The sequence below is a fragment of the Leptosomus discolor genome, chromosome 3 (genome assembly GCF_034619465.1).
Source record: "Leptosomus discolor isolate bLepDis1 chromosome 3, bLepDis1.hap2, whole genome shotgun sequence".
NCBI lineage: Eukaryota > Metazoa > Chordata > Aves > Leptosomiformes > Leptosomidae > Leptosomus > Leptosomus discolor.
This window is the reverse complement of record NC_141393.1, coordinates 31,762,852-31,783,947: the sequence shown is the minus strand read 5'-3', so window position 1 is coordinate 31,783,947 and position 21,096 is coordinate 31,762,852. Positions and strand designations below refer to the sequence as shown.

The following is a 21,096-nucleotide window of genomic DNA, read 5'->3' as shown; positions in this document are numbered from 1 at the left end:
CAAACTCTCCAGGACCTATGCTGCTATAATTTCACTGACAGCAAAGGTGATAGATATGAGATGCTCTTACAAATTCTAAAGATGAACTTAGCTCAGTACAGCATATATAATGTTAATAGTAACTGGCTTTTAGTATATTTTATTAGGAGTACTTGAAAGAAGGCTAGGGGCCTTATTCCTGGAATATTACAGACGATGAAACGGAGGCACTGAAAGGGGAAAAAAAACCACCATGGAAAGTCATTACCAGAAATAGAAAAGGACTGCTGTAGGTATACTTAAATCCTTTCCCAGAGTCTGTGCTCTAGGCCATAGTATTCTTCCTATCAACTTTGTGGGTTTGTCTATATATTATTAGTGTCAGATATTTAATTGCTCCAGAGCAAGTTGGGTTCCTTGCAGTACCCACAAATTCTTACACTTTTCTACTCTTTACCAGCATGGTTTCCTGCAGTCCACACTCTATGAACTTTCTGTTTAAGAGATTCTGTAATTGCTCAAGCTTTTCCTTTTTTGTAAGATTTACTGTACTCATTTCCACCTAGTTTCTCCAAGCATGAGTTAGATATAATTCCCTTTCTGCCACACCCCCATCTGTAACTCTTCCTGATTTCTGGCTTTCATAGGGTTTTCAATTAGTCTATAAGTGCTTTTTTCCTTTTATTTTCTTTTTGCTTGTCCATTGTAATACTTGAAAGTTGTCACATACATTCAACTTCATGGCATTTGTTTTTATAAAACTTTGCTTCACCCAGCCATTTAATTCTGTTTCTTGAAGTAGCCAGTGACTGCAGATTCCATCACAGAATGGGCACACAAAAAAATTATGCATGCAAGGAAGAAGTTGTGCAAAGCTGGGTGCAGAGAGGTATAGTTAATTTCAACATCTTGTCCTGACACAGTGGTCAGACTTTGCTGGGTCATTTACCTAGATGTGGAAGTAGAGAAACACTTCCCATTTCCTCAGTAGAGATATGACTGTAAAAATTTCAAGATAAATAGCAGTTGTCAAATTACTTATGTTCATTTATATTGGCAGAGTTTCCTACGCTTCTCCCTCCCAAGGTACAAGTCATCTTTGATCCAAAAGTGTGTAATCCTATCTAGTACAGCCCTCTGCTCAAGACAGTAAGGTCTCAGTAATTAACTGTGGCTGAACAGCTGGCTTGAGGCTGGTCCACCACAGTCCAATCATCTTCTCACTTCAGAACACTACACATACTCATAATTACTTGTTAGATTGAGTTAACCACATAGCAACAATATAAACTGTCCCCAGTATTTGACATGCTGATATAGGAGTAATGGGAGACTTTTAGGTACCTTTTAGAGGATGAAAATATATGTTGTAAAGTTGTAGTAGAATTTTTTTAAGTATTTACAAGCCGCAGTTTCCATATTCAAGGACACAGGGAAAACTATCCAAGAAATGTCTTGTTTCATACTTTGTTAACCAATAGTCATATTCAATGGAACATTTCAGAACAAATAAGTCTAATTTTGCATAAAGGAATTCTGGTAATAGTAAGAGTCATCCTATTAACACTGTATTCTGTTTACAGAAAAGCGTTTTACAGTTTTGGTAAACGTGTGATACCTCTTAAGTGCTACATGTACTACCTAAGTGCAAATAAAGTTAGAGTTTCTTTGTATCTTTGGATGGTAATAGTTTTCCACTAAATTTCTGTGAAATCCTGGTACTTACATGTCTTGCTGTAACTCCTCTGGAAATGAGTAAATTCTATAGAGAATCTTTTAAGGCAGAGCTGCATTGAGCAAATCCACTTCGGCAAATATAATTGTTTCCTGTGCTGAGGCAGTAACACAGTGTATATTAAACAGGAAAGCATATGAATAATTCCAGTTTTGTTGATTTTGATTACCCATAATTTGGGTTCAAGTGTGTTTGACCTTTCAAATAGCAAGGAGAAAGGCCAAAAATTAAAAAGAAAGCTGCATTGGTTTCAGTGCCCAAGTTCTGCACATTCACAGAAAAAAAATTTGAATATTTTCAAATTTAAGTAGGGAAACCATTCCTGTAAAAGGAAAGTATGCAACTCACAGTGATCTATAAACAACGCATTCTCCCAGGTTTTCAATATAGAAACTTCCTTATTCATTTGAGTCGACCACTGGAGCAAGACAGAATAAAACTAGTTTTCAGAAGTCAGTTATAGACAGCTGCAAAGTTAAGCTGTTAGTAATCTCTCTTTTCTTACATTATAGATTATAAAGAAAGACAGAGGGAAATAAAGATTTTTTTGGAAAATATGTAGAAACATGGTGATATTTTCTATTATTTATTTAAGCAACCTGTGGAGGCTGCTATTGTAAAATCTTCTGGTTTAGTCTTAGGAATAGAATGGAACAGAATATCTGAGTTGGAAGGGACCTACAGTGATCATCTAGTCCAATTGCCTCACCACTTCATGGCTGACCAGAGGTTAAAGCATGTTGTTAAGGGCATTGTCCTAATGCCTCTTACACACTGACAGGCTTGGGGCATTGACCACCTCTCCAGGAAGCCTGTTCCAATGTTTGACCACCCTCTAGGTAAAGAAATGTTTCCTGATGTCCAGTCTGAACCTCCCCTGGCACAGCTTTGGACCATTCCCACATGTCCTGTCACTGGATCCCAGGGAGAAGAGCTCAGGACTCCCTCTCCACTTCCCCTCTTCAGGAAGCTGTAGAAAGCCATGAGGTAACCCCTCAACCTCCTTTTCTGCAAATGAGACAAACTCAGAGTTCTTAGCCACTCCTCATAGGACATGCCTTCCAGCCCTTTCACTAGCTTTGTTTCTCCTCTCTTCTGTTTTAAGATGTGAGAATTTAGATACAAAAAAATATCTGCAACAACTTAACTAATATCAAAGAAAAAACCACTAATCCACTAACACAAGTATTGTTTCTGTTTGCAATTTCAAAATTATCACGTATTTTCTACCTATTTTGTACTTCACTTTCTAATGTGTCTAACTTTAATAAAAGACTCTGATGTTTGTTAGACTAGTTCGAATGTGTGACTAGTTTTGAAATAAAAATTTGCAAGAGCTCATTCAAACTACCTTAACTTTCTTAACCTGGTAGTTATTGGCTGCTGAAACATAATAGCTTATATACACGTATATATTCTATTACGTGTGTGTATGTAATATATAAAGGTGTAACTGAAAAGATCTATGCTAGATCTTAGTGGCTGTGAAGTCATGAAGACAACTTTGCCAATGATATTTTAAGCTGAGAAAGTGAAAAAGCATGCAACTAATGTGAGACCACTTCAGGAACACAATCATGTGCTTAGCTTTGGCATTTTGAGACTGTGTACAGATCTAGTGATTCGATGATCTTAAAGGTCTTCGCCAAGCAAAATGATTCTATGATTCTATGATTCTTGCCTGTTTTCAGGGCGGTAAAAAAAAAATCTAGAAATATTTATGCATTATATTTCAAGACCGTATTTTAATTGGCATAGAAGAAATAATTAAAATAGCATTGATTTGGCTTTCTTGTTACCACCTCACTGCCATCTGACAACGGCTATATAGGCAGCTGTTAGTGTCTGCTGATATCTATTGTATTTGTGTAACTAAGTGGGGAATATCTGGCTACATTTAGCCATCAGAAACTTTGGGCCCACTGCATTTCCAAGTAACTGTTCATTTAACATATTGGCTTTCAAAACTGTGTCTACCATGGATTTACAGAACCTGGTCCCAGGTTTTGTATTAAAAATAGGTTAAAAAAAGAATTAAGGTTTCAATGTACAAATTCTTCGTGGAAGTGGTCTGTGACAATTCTGCCATCATGCAACTATTGCCCTCACTTTCTTTGATTTTCTGCCTTTAGCTGGTAATTGGAAATCCTTTAAGGGAAAGACTGTGTCTTTTTTGTTTATTAATAGTGCATTGCCTGGCGTCATTAGGCACCAATAACAAGAATTAAAAATTATAATTATCCCTGGCATAAAAAGATAGTATTTATTCTCATATGTTTGGTTGGAGAGAATGAATTTTAAGTAAGATAGAACGTGTTAGTGTACACTTTAATGACTATCTTCATAACAAATAGTAAGGGGTTGAATTTCAAAGAAGTGAGGCTAAATAGTCAGAAAACAGTAGAAATTGCACCCAGGTTTTGAAATAACTGAATCTTCAATGTTTTGTGATTACAGATTCCCATCAGCCCAGCAGAAAACCATCAAATTAGATGGAAATAGGTTATGCTATCAGCTGCAAGTAGTCATCTTTTTATTAGCTCTGCAACAACCAATCAGTCACACCACAGTGTGCAACTGTAATGAAATATAGATTAGGTTTTTTTGTGTGTTAGAAGGAAAACCCTTCCATTTTATGAATCTACACAGCCCTTTGGTAAGCAGTAGATGTTGCAAATAGCACTACACTCTTTGTTTTTTCAAGTTTCTTTAGAGTACCACACTGTCAAGTATGTGAGGCCCAGAAACTGAAGTCTTCTATTTATTTGCAGAATGGTTGCACTATGTGTCTGATTTTCCTATCCTGTCATGATTGTGTGCTAGAGGCAAGATCTAGTAATGCAAGTGTAAGACATATCTTTCCCAATAAAAGTCTCTGTTGAGACTACAAGCAATTACAACAGTCATTATGTATTATAATGATATCTTTTTAATTTTGCAAACACCCAGCCATTAAAACAGGACTGAAACAAAAAGTACTAATTTTACATATGTCTGCTAATAGTTGTCCAGGGGTAAAAGCCTTGAGGGAAAGGATTTTAAAATTACATAAGAATTAGAGGGTTTCGATTACTTGAAATTTTCATAACTAAGAAATTAACTCCCACTGCAAACAAGAAGAAACATAGGCTACTCCAATAACACAGCTTGGGCAGCTTAACTTTAGGAGCTTCAAGTCGCAAGGAGGCTAGACACATGGGTTTCAGAAATCACAAGGGAAGACCTAGGCAACCATAAATCTTGTAAGTCCTCTGAGGCTTAGTATGACAATTCCTTCTTTTTTGACTTTGATGGGAAGGGAAGTACATCCCATTTCTGTGGCTCAGTAGTGTCCCTGCCAGCATGCCTTTTTCAATTTAGGTACAGTAGAAGCACGTCACAATGGCTGAAGTTCCCTCCTGTTAATTTGGAGTGGACATTTAAGTGGCCTAAAACCTCTCTGGTATCCACCAGGTAGGATTCATTTCACTTCCCTTTTAATATATTCAATGTTCATTTTATGCAGCCATTTAGACTCTTTCTGTAATCAGTGGAGAATAAAATTATTCCAAAGAATAATTCATTCATCTGGCTTAGATCCTGCATGGAGAAAGACTGAATTGTTCTCTAGAGATTTGTAGCCCTGCATTTCTGTAGAGGGAGATTTGACAAATTGCTTAGACAGTTTAAAGTTAAGTGAGATGAATCCTGCCCGTCACTCCTGACACATACCCTCAAAAGATAAATTTCGACTCCTTGAACTCAGTAGGATTCAAGCATCTAAATAATTTTCAGAATTTTGTCATTTACCTTAAAATCTACTAGCTCTTCGTTTGTACGAACAATTGCACTTTTTTATCTCTCAAAGGCACTATGAATTTCAATGCAGTAAACACGATGAAGCAGACAGTAATCACTGCAATTGAGGCCAGATATCTTGCGTAAATTCTTAATAACTGGTATTTGGAAGCAATAAAAATAAGGTTATCTTTTAGTGATTAGTGAATAACAAAAATAAGATGGTTTTGGTTGGTGGCTTCATAAATCAAACCTGTGTGCATTTAAAATATTTGATCCCTTTCAGGTCTGAGCAACAGCTCTTTTCATGCCATGGTAAGGAGGTTGTGTTAATACAGCCTTTCTTTGAGCCTTTGTGATTATCTTCTAATGATGACTCTTCCTATGACTGATGAGTGAAGGCATTTGTGCATGGATGATAGATATATATTAAACATTTACTTCTAGACAGTGTGCTACTTCTCATTATTAAATCAATGCTCAAAAATTGCCTTGTGAGTGCACTGGCAGAAATAATTTCCACCTATGCAAAGATGTCAAGAGGAAAAGTTCCTATTAAGCCAAAATTTCCTCTGTTGCCCCGGTTATTTTTGCTGAGGAGTGAAAGTTGGTGTCATCTTCATCCAAGGAAAACGGGGTTTTGATTGTAATACTGAAAAAGATACAGAAAATATGTGTGAGAGTCAGGAACTCTTGTTTCTCAGGAGTTCAGAGACACAAGGTCAATGTTCGGTTGTAAAGTTTTAGAGTTCATTTTCTCCTCTCCCTGCCACTGTTTACTCCTCCGTTACTTGCCATTTTCAGTGGAATCCTGGCAATCCTTCTTCTTAAGAAACACTTAAAATTTGTCTAGCCTGGCCAAGTGCTGGAAGACTGGTAGATAAGGTACTTGAACCTGGGTTCTCTATAACAATTGGGTTGCCTGACATGCAGCTTACCTGTATGTCTCTTTCTTCCTTTTCATAGTCTCTTTGCAAAGGTGTGATTTGTTCCTAAGGCACAACCAAAAAAAAAATAACTGAAATCTTGTAGAATTTCATGGGACAGGAAAAAAAAACTATGGCTAGCTTTAACACAGATTAATTCAAATCAATAAATATTAAGGGCCTAGTTTTTCATTCAATAACCATCATGATTGTCACAATGTTATCCTCACATCATCCTTGAAAACAAACACTACTTTCTGTAGCCTTTTGTAATATATTATTTTGGTGTGTTGAATCCAGATTATTGTTCATTAAGGAAGAGAAATGCTGATTTGAAGTCTGTCTGCTCCTGAGCAACAGTGTCTCTAGGAGAAACCTGCAGAGCACTTCAAACATTATGCCATAACACGTACAAGTTCTGTTCTGAATTTAGGTATGCATATACCTTGGGTATTATTTACTGAATGAAGCTCTACACACATTACACCTCATTTGAACTTACATTTCTTTAAAAGAAGACCAGTAAATTTCCTACACGAAAGGATACATCTCCATATTTCAAGCTTTCATAAACTTAAATTTAGTTACAAAGTAGAAAATAATGTATAGTTACAATTTGAAATAAATGGACTATTGTTAGTTAAAAAAATCCATTTATCCTTTCATGTTGTTCCTCTGTATCTTGGCTGAGTCCTTTTTCTATACATCTTCATAATCCTACTGGAATTCCAATGCTACTGCATTTACAGCCATAGCACACTTGCAGAATTCCAAAAGGTCTATTTTCTCCCATTTAATGTAGCAAAAAGAAATCTTGCCTGAATACAAAACATATCTGTTTTGATTATGCAAACTGTTGTGTGTAATTTTGCATCTTCTTTTTATATCATCATGTCCATTGAATCCATTTTAAAGGGAAATCATTTTCTAGACTAAAATGTTATCCTAAGAGCAGCTCCACTTTTGCTGACATGATTATGATTAGGAAATGTAGATCACTGCGTATGAATACATTAGAAAAGAATTTTTGTGATCTAAACTCTACAAGAGAACAAAATATACCACAAATAAATAATCAAGCAGCTTTTATAAGTTTAAAAATAAGTCATGTATTGCAAAGTTTAGAAAAAAAAGTAGCCAGTTTGATCTGAAAAATGACATATCCAATTCACAGCAGAGAGAATCCAGCAACATTGTTTTTTAATTGGGTAATAGAAGTGCCAAGGTGACAGGACTGAGAACAGGTAAATCATCTAGGAATAGAAATGCTCTAAGACAGAAAGCCAGCTGGTGTAGTGCTTCCTTTGTGTCAGTGATCCATGTTGCATTCTGTAATAGAGACTGTTCAGACAGTCTGTTGCACAGCTGTTCTTCCTTAGAAACAAACAGCCAGGTCTGTTAGTGGTATCACTCTGCAGGTATTATAATGACAGTAGGGTTTTTTGGTTTTGTTTTGGGGTTTTTTTTTTTATTTTCTTTGAAAGTGGCATTCATCTGATTGAGGAGGAGCTGCTTCACAGGGATCTAAATTAGAGCTGCTTTATGTTGACATCCATGTTGGATTAAGTACTTATAGTGTAGCTGTAGATGGAAACTGTAGGGGCTATGTCTATTTTTTAATGCATTTTTTATGTTGCTGTGATTTCGGTACGTAGGAGGCATAGGAGGATTATTTTGGTGATAAATATTATCTAATATTGAAATAATTCTAAAACACCTGCATCTTTGTGACTCTATCTGAAGAGTTTAATTTTCAAAGCCCAAATTTGGTTTCTGCTCCACTTACTGCTGCAGTGGTGCAAGGAGATGGGGAATTCCCAAGAGACACATTAGAATGCTTTTCAGACTTACCAAGCATATCCAGAAGGAAAAGATGCAGCTAAGATAACTCCATTCTCTGACTATTCCTATGCATAAGGCTGTTCTGGATTGTGGACTGCCAGCTATTAGGGCAGGTTTAGTCCATCAGTCCAAATCTTTTTAAGAAAATTGGCAATGTTCTACACTCTAAACGCTGTAAAGTTATTTTCCTCCAAAGCGCAGAATCAAATCATAAAGGATCATAAATATTTTTAAAGTCACAAATGAACTGTGCCACACCACTAATTAGCTGATTATTTTAAAAACAAACACAAAATTAATTATGCCTGCTAGCGAGAGATTTTTTTCCCCCCACGTAGTCCTTATGGAAGGAATCTGGAGTAACAAATTGTAATGATATTGAATAATGGTATTCTGAGATGGAGAGGTGACACTGAAGTAGTCATAGCTCTGTGTAAAATAAAGCTTAAAATGATACCGAGGTTTTGGTCTGTGCTGGGGATGAAATAGGAATGTGTTGAGTTGAAATACAAGGTGACAGGGGTGATACGGGGTTTAAAATGCTCTGGAGGCAGAAATGGCTGAGAGGTTATTAGAACTGAAAGGAGTTATGGAGTAGTAGATATTAAGGATGCTATTCTCAGCAGTGACTACCAGGGTTTATCCACAACTAGGCAAAGTTGCTGTTTACTGTAATGCTTTTTTCCTGGCTTTCATGTCACAGTGCATCTTTGCTGCTGTCCTTTTGCCTCACAGTTTCTGGGCAAAAGAAAGTGATGATGTGGCCTCCATGGTAGACTTGTGCCAGAGGCACTGCTAAGTGAAGGCCACTGCTCCTTTTATCCAGTAGTCAGTAAGGGAGGAAATGTAGTCGGCACAATCTTATCCAGCTAAACTGGAGGTGTTACAACAAATGAGAAGAGCTGTCAGTACAAGCTGACACAGGATTGCCAATCCTTACTGTATGTTGTTACCCCTGTTACCCCATCAGGTACGTCTAACTCGTTGAATATCATTTTTGAGTGCTAGAATTTATACCACAGTACAGACTGGTGTCTGCAGTCCAAATTTTGGGACTCAGTACTATGCAGGCAGGAAACAATTTCCTAGCAGAAATACCAGATCCAGCATATTTGCAATGTAATTACAAAACTTTCCTCTCAATTTCCACGTCCAGGTGATATAAGTATCTGCTCCCAGCTTTACTAAGTTACACTACATCTACCTCTAGATCCTCTTGGATCTAGACCTTGTCATGACCAAAAATTTAAAATGTGGGATTTAGCAGGACTCTTGGTTATTATTATAGCAAATTTTTCTACAAACATTAATTAAAACCAGATTGCTGTTTGCAAAAAAGTTGGAGGCTTTGAAGACTCAGTTCCATGATCAAAATAAACAGCTGTTAGGTACGCCAACATAAAAAGAAGCTTCTTATTCTATTGCATTTATTATGATAAAATTTTTGGCAGAAACAGGGCAACAAGGATACAATATCTCACATGGTGACAGTGCTAAATTGTCATTAGCCAGATAGGAGAAATCATTACTGTTACTTTCTGAAGTGAGAAATTAGGGATTTAATCCAAAACCAACTGGAGCCTGAAAGATACTATTGTGATAAGCACGTAGAAAGGAACTTAAGGTACAAAGTATGAGTGACAACGATTATTTTGCAGATTCAATCAAAACAAGCTATAATACTAGGGAAGTTTTGAAGGGTCATGAAGGAAGGGAAGAAGAGAAGGTTGATTATTTCTTTTTGTTTTAAGAAATGTTGTTCTAAGAAGAAAGTGTTGCTAGATGAATAGAATTAATTATTTTTCTTTCCTAAGTTGCCTACAAAAGTTAAGTACCATTGTTTGAAACCACGAAGCTGATCACCAAGCAGGTCAAAGGAGGGAAATAAAAATATGCACCTATGATGGGATGTTGATATATCAGGAGAATGTTTATCTAAAGAAACCTCTTATAGTTTAGAATATTTTAGTTTATCCATTACATGCCACTCAATTCAGTAAAAATTGAGAGGGGAGTGTTCGAGACATTGATCTTTTGTCCATCCCTGGGCAGACACCATGAAAGTCTGGAAAAGATACAATACTGTGGTCCCTGTAGGTTTGCTAATTTAGTCTGGTATGGTTTCTATGGTTCCTACATCTTTTAATTAAATAATAGTGATCCTGTATAATGATAGGCAAAAACTGTATAGTTTTCTTCTCTATTTTTTACCCTTTCACATACGCTTTGTACAATGATTAAGAGGTGACCTAGACCTGGATTCTATTCGCCACAAGGTTTTAGTAACAAATAATAGAATATATTTGGAACTAAAACTTCTGTGTTCATTGAGTTAGATTCAGAGTTGACTGAAGGTAGATCATAGAATCGTATAATCATAACATGGTTTAGGTTGGAAGGGACCTTAAAGATGACCTAGTTCCAACCCCCTGCCATGGGCAGGGACGCTTTCCACTAGATCAGGTTGCTCAAAGTCCCATCCAGCCTGGCCTTGAACACTGCCAGGGAGGGGACAACCACAGCTTCTCTGGGCAACCTGTTCCAGTGCCTCACCACTCTCACAGTCAAGAACTTCTTCTTAATATCTAATCTAAATCCCCCCTCTTTCAGTTTGAAACCACTACCCCTCATCCTATCACTACACTCCCTGATCAAGAGTCTCTCCTCACCTTTCCTGTAGGCCCCCTTTAAGTACTGGAAGGCCACTATAAGTTCTCCCCAGAGCCTTCTCTTCTCCAGGCTGTGCAACCCCAGCTCTCTCAGCCTGTCCTCACAGGGGAGAGGTGCTCAAGCCCCCTGATCATTTTCGTGGCCCTCCTCTGGACTCACTCCAAGAGGTCCATGTCTTTCTTCTACTGACGACTCCACAGCTGAATGCAGCACTGCAGGTGGGGTCTCACGAGAGCATAGCAGAGGGGCAGAATCACCTCCCTCAACCTGCTGGCCACGCTTCTTTGATAGAGGCCAGGATGCGATTTGCTTTCTGGGCTGCAAGTGCACATTGCTGGCTCATATTCAGTTTTTCATCCACGAATACCCCAAAGTCTTTCTCCTCAGGGCTGCGCTCAGTCCACTCATCACCCAGTCTGTGCTTGGGATCGCTCCAACCCAGGTGCAGGACCTTACACTTGGCCTTGTTGAACTTCATGAGTTTTGCATGATCCCACCTCTCAAGCCTGTCAACATCCCTCTGGATGACATCCTTTCCCTCCAGTGTGTTGGCCACACCACACAGCTTGGTATCTGGAAATTTGCTGAAGGTGCACTCAATCCTACTCTCCATGTCGCCGACAAAGATATTACACAGCACCAGTCCCAGCACAGACCCCTGAGGAATGCTCAGATGAAGACTGCTACTTTTCTCTCTCAATAATTTGAGAATTTTGTTATGTTCATCAAGAATTAAATTTTATGAGGATAATTTTCATAAATGCCGTCTTTTTAAATTTATTTTCTATTTGAGTTATCATATGTAATGCCAAATAGAAAATAAAAAATCTATAAAAATTATGATCATCTAATAGGTGATTTAATTAGTGCATGTATGTAGAAAATGTGATCTGTGGTAATTATCTATAATCATGTTTTCCTTGCAATTTAAAATATCTTGTCTTTTTCAGTAGAGGAAAACTCTTTTTTTCACTTTTCACCACCTTTCATAGCATTGATTGTCTTTTGGACACAAAAGAATTCACCACTTGAACGAGAAGAAAAATCAAGGAGTTAGTAACTGTTTATAGGTATTCAGGGACAGAAACACTGAAGAGGAAAAGACATTTATATGGACGTTGAAAGGGGGTATTTAATTAACAGCTATCAAATAAAACAAGAAGTAATATAGATAATTAAAGAAAATCTTCCCAATGCTGAGATCTATTGCATCATCCACAAGTCACCCATAGGAAAGTGATAGAATCTTGTGTGTTTAATTCCTAACACAAAGGTGGTGCTTCTGTTTATGTACCTGCTCTCTGACAGAAACAGCAGTGGAAATGGAGTGAAAATATATGAGAATTAACTTTGACTGGCGTTTGGGAGACTTATGAGACACATGAGAGTATCTGAAAAGTTAGTAGGGCACTAAGGTAGATAGATCTGTGGGCAGAATATACAGAGGGAAAGTACAGCTAGGTTGAAGCCTTTTACACATCTGAGCGTAATAATGCACTACCACAGATAGTGAAGAATTATTAAAATTTTGCAAAAGTTTGCAAGATAACATCAAAATATGAAGAGGTCTGCCCAGGAATAGCTATCAACAGCCTGCATAAACACTTAGAAATATACACCCCAAATCCTGCATTCACAGATTCAACATTCAACATGTTGTTGAATTCCTGCAGTAATGGAAATGTAAATAATACATTATTAGAATAAAAAGCTGGAATATCACATTGTCTGTAGGTTTCACTTTGCAATTTTCTCTTGAATGGATTATTTACGCATTCCCATTTCAACCTGAGATAATCAGAAACATTCCACTTGAATTTATTTTGGTAATAACAGATTTTTTTTTTTTTCTAGATAACATTCTGATTCTCTCCCCTGAGATAGAGCCAGAGTCCTGTATTTGAGCATATACCCACTGCGGATCACTAAGATGTTTTCAGAGGGAAGTACAAACTTTTGAGGCATTAGGCAATCCAAAAGACTTGAACATAAAACAGTTTCCATTAGACAATCTGTTAGTAGTAAAATTAAACTAATACAAAAAGCAGTTTGAACAAATAGTTACAATAATTTCAAAAAAATAATTTAATTATGTTTTTCCTGATCAGAGATAAATATCTGGGGTTTGGTTCTGTCTCTGAAAAATCCATGATTTTCCTTGTAAAAGCTTGATTATGGTGAAAATGTATTTTCTCCCCATCTGATTGGGTTGAAGAGATACTATGCTCCAATAACCATGTTCCTGACTTCTGCTTGATGTTTGATATGAAGAGAGAAGTTGATGGAGTTCTAGTAGGATAGTATACAGTTAGAGATGGAGAGCTAAAGATAATAATGCAAATGCCATAGATGCAGTTTAAGTTTTAATATTAACTGTGCTAGAGATATTATCAAGATAGTACAATTAATATTAAAGGCAGGAATTTTCTGTTAAATCTTGAATGAAAAAAATTATGTATAACAATAACAATAACTTTTAAAACTAGCGAGATCAAAATGCAGTAGGGATGATATCAACTGTCTCAGATATTCAGTAAAACAGGGCAGTCATAGGTATAACAGGAAACTGGATCTATTAACATCTGCATGGTTTCATTTACCTCTGTCAGCCAAGGATCAGCAGTCGATGAGACAGACATGTCGAGACCAGATACTTTGCAAAGCATTTCAACAGCTACACTGAGAAACTGTATTCGGCACAATTTTGCAGCCACATGCTCCGTGACCTGCACTGGGCGTTCTCCTCCCTTCTCTGCCACTTAGCACCCAAGAGAGCAACAATGGCAGCACACCCCTAACACCAGTTCTTCACTCTTGCCTCTTTTTGGACACAGCTTTTAGATGGTGTCACTCAAACTGAGGCTTCCCTTCTTTCCACCACTTTCTTTTTTGCAGCATAAAAGTGTGATTGAGACTCGTGCAAAATCTTTTTCTGAAGAATTTGCAACTTTTCAAAAGAAAACCTAAGGGGGAAAAAAATGTTCTCAGAATATGCCTTTCCAATATCTAATTCTTACTGATTCTTAGGCAACAGGCAGAGATGAGTGATACCATATATAAGTAAATACAGCTTGAAGTGTAACTCAGTTGTTTTTATTGATTGGGATGTCACTTTTCCAATATTAAGTAGCAGAATATTTTATCTGATGTTAACTCTATTAGTTAAAATTTTATGCAGACAACAGATCTTATCTGTATGATTGCCAAAAAACTGTTGTGTTCTAGCAGTTGGCATTTAAGGAAAGTAGGAACCTGATTTTGGAAGATGTAGGAGAGAATTAAAAAAATTTGGAATAAAGAAAGACGATGGTCTGCAAAAGTTGCAGAGGGGTGTTTCAAATTGACATCCATAACTGGATATGGGACTGAAAGCCATGTTAAATTACTCTGCTCCTGAAATGATGGCTTCAATCATTGTAGAAAAGGCTGATGCATGAAATTCACACCCATTTAATATGATATTTTAAGCTACTAATTCCTATTTTTCACTTTATTCAGTTATGACATCCTGGGATATCCAGAACCTCAATTCAGTAAGGCTTAAAAATCTTATTTTCACTTCTAGCCTGAATTTACTCATGGCTAGTTTATGTCTGAATGCTCTTCTTCCAACATGGCTTAAATAGTTCATCCTTTCTCCTGATACCTGGCTGAAGAATTTACTGATAGTAATTACCCTGCCTTTAACTTTCAATCTGTTAGGTTAGACAAACCAGCAAGGTCCTTCAACATTCTTTAGACAAGATTAGCTCACCAATCACCTGATCACCCTACTAGCCTCTCCTTGCTCCTTTTCAGTTTGAATTTACCTCTTCTGAATATTGGTGTCCAGAATTATAAATGTATTTCACATGAGATTTATATGTATTCATACTAATTGCATTGCAGAAATTTAAAACCAGTGGAAATGAGGTCAGACTCATGTCCTGCTTTGGGTGACAGAGAATATGAAACTCAAATATCAAACCAATATCCCTTCTTTCTTTCATTTATTCCAGGCATCAGATATGAGAAACAGAAGCACGACAAAGAAAACATCTTAATTTACAGTGAGATCCCTGTTCACTGAAATTGTCTTTAGCTACTTTTTGCTTTTATGCTATGAATATCCATAAATATAGCTGTGTTCTACTGCATATTTTATTTCTAAAATATCAGTTCAATTCCCTGTAAAATTTCTACATTGTGCAGCTCATATAATTGCATATAACAATAAATCATGCACCTTTATCATACCACTTATTTCTACTCATTGAATATATAACTGACAAGAAACAACTGTGCCATCGTATTTCAGTTTCAGTAAAAAGATCTTATTTTATTGTGGCTTTCTCTCGTTCCCAGATGTCCTCTCTTCCTTGAAAGACACAAGCCGGGGCGATGCCAGATTAAGATGAAATATCATCATCGCAACATATTAATTTTTCTTTGAAGAACTTAAAATAGCTTTCTTAAGCTTTTGCTGGAACATTTTTCTTCTTGCTTGAAGGGGAAAAACATGGATATGAAAATCATCATCATAATTTCAAACTGAGTGGTATACCCTCAAAATGCGGGCTGCAAATTTAACTGCAGTGGCACAAACACTGCACAGGAATAAACAAATATATACTGCTATACTGCAGAAAACGTGTCCTTTCTGGAGGCTGCACCTTTTATACATAAGTAACAAGCTGAATGTAAATCAGTAATATTTTCTAGGCAAATTTATGAGATATACACAAACAAGATAAAAAGGCAAACATTGCCTATGCACATTTGAACGTTATAGGCCTCTCTTCTGAATCAGATATATAATTTTTACTTTCTTAGAGATATATTACTACAAATTTTGCTTGGAAAAAGTGCATATAAAAAGCACTCAGCTGGTATCACTGAAGTTATTTTCACCAGTCTAGGATCTGAAAGTATCTACTTGTCTTAGTTCAAATGAGTGAACAGTGTTGGACTAATAACACATAAGGTATGAAGTATTATAAGGTAACTGTAGGGAAGTTTTCAAGCAATTTAAAATGCAAATAGAGTATCAGTGCTATATATTGTACAGGAAGCTTTTAGGATATATGTATGTATCCGTAATTATATTTTTGTTCTCATGAAATACTATATCAAAAAAAGGAAAAAAAAAAAAATGTTCAAAGTGGGAATGCAATACAAAATAACAGAAAAAGAATGGATTAAAAAGTGTTTTTATTAACCCAGTGCTTTCATAATCGGTCAAGATGAAGGTGAGTTAGTAAAACACTACCAAGGGAACGATCAAGTACCAGAAAGCAAGCAGGAAAAATTCGTGTAAAGTCATGTAGGCAGAGAAACACCAAATTCAGTCACTGTAGGCTCTTTGTTTCAATGCTGAAGGACAGAAATAGCTTATTTGGATTTTTCTTTATGATTTTTCTGCCACATGCAAAACATATAACAGTTATAGTTACAGCCTCTTAATTCATTTCAGCAATTTTGTGTTCTGCCCATAACTCTCCCTGAAGGATAACTCATTTTGTTGGCATGATAACCAACCTCAGACTTAATCTAAATGCATTTTTGTATTATTCTAATTGTTTTCATAAATGAGGAGCCATTTTATTAAAGAAAATTATTTAACTGGAGGGGCAGCTTACTTTTCTTCCATTTTAATCATGAGCATACTGTACCTTCACACTGCGATATGTTTCTTGTGACTTTCAAGGCTTAAGTGTGATTCCCAATATCTTACTGCAGACCAGGGAGCTCATTTTTTCATGGTAAGTTCTGTCCTTCCTGGCCTCACTGAGGCTAGTTCTTCACTTGGCCTGTGCAGTTGAAAAAGGAGGGATGAGAAATTAATGCAGTCCAACGTCCCAGTTTAAGTATTTGTCGTCATTGTGTGTGTAGAATAAGTTAATTCACAATTAATTTATTATAGTCAAGCGCAAATACAAGCACTTATTTACAACATCCAAAGCAGACAACGTGCTTACAAATGTTTATGGAAGACAGCTGCAGAAATGGAAGGAAGAAAGCATACTTCATCTGCTTACACTAAGGATACATGAGATGCGTTGCTCTGTCCCTCTCTTTTGCTCTCTTTCCCTTACTCAGCTGATTTTATGTTCTTCCTGAAAACGTCATTCAGGGCCATGGGGAGAGAAACTTCTCTGTGAGAAAGCTGCTGCTTGAGACTTCCATCAGACAACACTATCAGGAGCACTCCCAAGCAGCCACCTTCAGGGCTATGTTCATGTTCTCAGGCTCAGTTCCTGTGGGACATGATATTTGACTGCTCGCCACTCCTAAAAGTGGCAGAAAGAGGGAGAGAAGTATGAGAGGAAAGGAAAATATTGCTTTTTCCTTCTGGCAACAGTAATCTGTTATGTCAAGACAACTGCCTTTGAGATGGTAATCTTATGCCTTATCACCCTGAGATAGTCACATTTAGGAAAAGCGTACTTGCTCTTACAGTTCATCTGCTTTTTGAAGTACTACCATGATTCCATAAAGCTTTAATTTTTTATATAGTACCACAACTATGACAATGAATAATTCAATAAAATGTAATACGTAATAATGGAACCAAAGATGACAAGAAAAATCATTAGCAAATTGTAGGTGCAAGGAATTTTATGTGGCCCAAAATCTTACATTAAACTTAGGCGCACAACACTTACATAGTATCATATATTTTCATCTTGCTGGTCTAAAATTGTAGCATGCAGACAGAAGCATTCATTCACCACAAGAGTTTGCTAAACTCAATCCAGATGTTGCATTATGGAGACAAGAATGGATGTAATAATGAAATTATAAAACAGGGGTGCCCCCTAACAATACATAAGCCACTAGAATCTGTCATATTAATACCAGGTCCATTGTTACTTCTGTGCTACAGTGACGACCCTCTCTTGTTACCACTGAGTTTACCTTCTTGCCATGACTGTCCAGTGTCTTTTGTCTTTCTCTTCTCACTATAAATAATGTCTTCCCACCTACCCATATGTCTGACCAGGAGATACACATTTCATCGGCTGCTTTCAGCTGAGAGGTTGGTTAAAAGCCCAACCAGGATGCACACCCTGCTTTTTATAACAGTACACATTGCTGTTAAATAGCTGGCATGCTAGAGTAGCTGCTTTGCGGGCTGCATGAAGTCCCTGAGCCGTGTGTTACGCAGGTCTGTTCTACAACTTAGTTTTGTTTATTTCTCTGTGTGTCAATAGTAGGATATGGAACTGTGGTCTCTTTTCTTATTTGAAGATATCAATATATTTCAAAAGCAGAGGGCTTTTAAAAATCATTATTGCATTGGTATGTTATAATTTATTTTTAATATGAATTTTTATATATGGTAGTTAATCATCTCAGAGTAAACAACAGATGTATACACCTATATTATGGTTTAGCACTGGCGCTAGTATTAAACAATAATAAGTAAACATGTCAGAAACTTTAATGATTAATAAATGTGACAAGAAGAAGAAATACGCAAAGTTCATTTCTGCTTTCAAAAAATGACTGAAAAAGGCACATACTTCTTTTCAGGACATTCTAAAATGCCAAAATTCCTTGTCAGACATATATAGTTACTACTAAAAATGAGAACAAATCTAGCACATATTTGAATTTTAACACTATTTTGCCTCAGACTATGCCTTCCCCCACTTCTAGAATAAACAATAAAAAAAAGTTATTCCTACAGTATAGTGTCTCCAACTGCTATAAAACTGTGTAGCTTTAGTTCTGAATGAAAAGAAAGGCTTTTTAACACTTGAAAACAGATTTTTTTTTTCACTCTAGAAGTTTTAAGCTTCACTAATGCTTAAACCTATGTACAGCATTAGCTGTGAGGTATTGTCCTGGTTTCAGCTGGGATAGAGTTAATTTTCTTCCTAGTAGCTGGTGTAGTGCTATGTTTTGGGGTTAGGATGAGAATAATGTTGATAACGCACTGACGTTTTAGCTGTTGCTGAGCAGTGCCTCCACTAAGTCAAGGACTTTTCAACTTCTCATACTGCCCTGCCAGCAAGGAGGCTGGCGTTGCAGAAGCTGGGAGGCGATACAGCCAGGACAGAAGACCCAAACTGGCCAAAGGGATATTCCACACCACATGTCATCATGCTGAACAACAAAACATGGGGGGAATTGCCCGGGGTGTGGCAGCCCACTGCTCAGGGACTGCCTGGGCATCAGTCAGTGGGTGATGAGCAATTGCATTGTGCATCACTTGTTTTGTATATTCTTTTATCATTATTATTATTTCACCTTCCCTTTCTGTCCTATTAAACTGTCTTTATCTCAGCCCACAAATTTTACCTTTTTTCCAATTCTATCCCGCATGCCACTGTGGGGGAATGAGTGAGCAGCTGTGTGGTGCTTAGCTGCCTGACAGGTTAAACCACAACAGTCCTTTTTTGGCGCCAACATGAGGCACAAAGAGTTGAGATAACAACAGATCTGACCAGGGCATTGTAAAACAAATTTTTGTGTTTGAAAAAACATTCATTATATTATTTTAATGGTTGCCAATCACAACATTGATTATTTGCTTTCAGAGTTGTGCTTGTTCTCAGAGTTGCGTTATGTAGCACCTTGTTGTATATGTTCATTGTTGTGCTATTTATCATCTCTGGGGGCTAGAGTAAGGTTATCGTTTTGCTGTACTGTGTAACACTGGCTTATGATATGATAAAATTAGTGGTTATGAGACAAATTTGGTATTTGTACTCAGCATTGCCATCATCTGTGTACTTCAGCAACATCTCTCAGAAACCATTAATAATTACACTCTTTACCTTTTCTCCTTGGATAGCCAATCTAGTGGGGAGACAAAGAGGCAACACTTTCCTCCACTCCTTCCCCTTCTCCTTTTTGTCTAGGGTATTTACAATTGCTCTTGAAAATCTTGAATATCCTTGGGACATTCAAACTACTGTGTTTCTATTGCTACGTCTCCTGAATGTGTTTCAGGTCTTGTTTAAGGTTAAATAACTATTTAAGAATACCACCCAGAGATCTGCTCCAAGGCTGTATAGTTATGAGTGGCAGGGTGAGTGGGATAGCATGGGCGAGCACCTAGGACAGTGGACAGCTCCAATGTTTTAGAACTTCACCCCTGAACAAATGCAGAATCCTGAAAAACTAGTAAGATATTTGGAAAAAGTATGCTTTCACCCTGGCAATTCCAGACAGGCACAGCAGCAGGCACTGTGTTTACTCCAGCCCCCATGACAGGCACTGCAGCTACTCCAAGACCTGCAACAGGCATTGCAGCTGAACCAAAGAACCAACCCATGTTGGTATCAGTTGCCCCTATACACAAGAAGAAATATTGGATAGAAAAGTCAGCTCATTTTGTAAGGGAAGAAACTCCTACTAAGAAGGGGAAGGAGGGAGAAGTGGACAAGGTGGGCTACTCTGAAACAGAGCCATCAAAAGAAGAGGAGGAGGAAGAGGCAGAACTCCTAAATGAGGCAGTAACCACTTGATCCCTATCTCTGAGTGAGCTGCGAGATATGTGAAAAGATTTCAGCCACTATCCAGGTGAGCACATTGTTACCTGGCTGCTCTGATGCTGGGGTAATGGGGCCAGTAGCCTGGAATTAGAAGGTAGGGAAGCCAGGCAGCTAGGATCCCTGTCTAGGGAAGAGGGCATTGATAAGGCGATTGGAAAAGGGACACAAGCCCTCAGCCTCTAAAGGCAACTCCTGTCAGGTGTGAAGGAAAGGTATCCCTTCAAGGAAGATGTTATATATCACCCAGGCAAATGGACCACCATGAAGAGAGTTATCCCGAGGGAACTAGCCACGCTGGAGGTGATTTATGATGACCTGGGCAACAAGCAGTTATCCAAAGATCCAGATGAAGTCAAGTGTACACAACTCACCTGGCAGGAGTTTGTATGGAGTACACCATTGTCATATGCCAACTCATGACCTGCAAAGACGGAGAGGGACAAACAGTGTATGAAATGACTGGCCAAATCTGGCGATAAAAAGAAAGTCTCTCTTCCTCCCTATGGCCTGCGTCTCAGCTGTCAAGAAACTGTCCCAAGAGTTCCAGCAATTCAAAGATGATACGTCCTACTCCCAACCTGTACAGACCAGTATCTCAGCTATTAAGAGTCAGTGTTCCTCTGCTCAAGGGAGATGATATAGTGGGCACACACCATGAGGTACCCTGTGGTTTTTTCCTGCA

At 37.5% G+C, this 21,096-nt stretch overlaps 1 pseudogene; it reads left to right on the top strand.

Moving 5' to 3' along the window:
- The first annotated feature begins 16,151 nt into the window (after positions 1–16,151).
- Positions 16,152–20,834, top strand: LOC147415813 (uncharacterized; annotated as a pseudogene).
- The last annotated feature ends 262 nt before the right edge of the window (positions 20,835–21,096 follow it).